Source organism: Colobus angolensis, unplaced genomic scaffold, assembly GCF_000951035.1.
Source record: "Colobus angolensis palliatus isolate OR3802 unplaced genomic scaffold, Cang.pa_1.0 Scaffold97, whole genome shotgun sequence".
In the NCBI taxonomy this organism is placed as follows: Eukaryota; Metazoa; Chordata; class Mammalia; order Primates; family Cercopithecidae; genus Colobus; species Colobus angolensis.
The window spans coordinates 4179935-4181295 of NW_012123709.1; positions in this window are offsets into that span (position 1 = coordinate 4179935).

The window sequence follows — 1361 nt, forward strand, 5'->3', positions numbered from 1 at the left end:
CCCTCCCTCCGGGCCCGGGCCGGGAGAAGGTGCCGCGCGGGGGAAATGCTGGTCTGATGGGGGAGGCCGGTCAGATTGTGATGAGAATGGAGACCGTCGGGGCAGTGTTTGAAGGGAGGTTTTAATATTAATAGTTTCGGTGTAGAGACAGAAGGGAGATTGCGTCTACGGCTCCTCCGGGCAGACTCTGGGTGACAGGGATGATGGATGATCCGGCAGAGCCCAACAGCTCCTCCCCCCCCAGCCCCAACAGTGTCAAAGCTACTTTAGTTGAAGCTTTAGAAATAAAATAAACAGCATCGCCACCCCCCCTTACTCTTAGCACACCTCCACCCTCACCCCCCGCTTTCCGACATCGATTTATGGATCATTATGAATCAATTACTGCTCTCAATACCTTCCCATTGGCTTAAATAAAACAGTCGAAAGATGAAAACGCGGGGTTCGGTGGAGATTTTTTTTCCCTGACAAGAACAATCGCAAAATCCATTATCTCATAATCAGAGGCGCTGGGTGAGGAGGTGAAGAGAAAGGACCGGGTCACCCAGTAAATAACTGGGGGGACTGTAGGAAGCGGGGTGTCGCCCAGATGCTGCCTTTGTGTTCTTTCCGATGGGTTTGGTTGGTTTGTTGTTGGTTTGGGGTTTGGGGAGCGGGGTAAACTCGCGTGAGAATTAGATGCCTACAAGTTTCGTGACCTAATTATTTAACTCCTTTGGAGAGACCCCTTTGAATGCGTGTCTCGGCGAACATCAGATGGTGTTGGTAGTGAGGTCACACGTGGGAAAAGGTGTGGAGGAATGGGGTCCGTCTGGAGGGCGGATTTTCACTTTGTTGTGAGCAACTGTGCGCGGGAGGGTTGGCCGCCGGGTGGGGAGACCGTCCCTCTCCCCTCGCCCCCCGCCGCTGGCTGTTTTTGTCGTTGGAACTGGTTTGGATCTGGGGCTGGCCGTCCCCTTTCGCCCCCACCCCCACCTCGGCAGCCCAAGGCTTTTCTTCCTTGTCCTGCCTCTTCCGCGGCGGGGCTCGAGGTTCTCTAGGTGTTTCTATGACTACATTGTGTGTGTGGGAGGGTCAGACGTGGGGGTTGCCCGCGAGAGGGCCGTTCCTGGGCGATCATTTATCAATGTCACCCACATAATGATTCTCTCTGCAGCCTCCTATTGATGAGGATAATTACATTAGCTCAGAGTGACTGATCAATGAAAAACCACCACACAAAAACTTCTTTACTCCTCTATAATACCAAAAACCGATACAGAAATAACATAGAAAGCCTGATTTTCTTTCCCTTCCCTGTCCACCAATGGATTCTGCCCCCTCTGACACCCCTCCCCGCCAACCCCCCCCCCAAAAAAAGG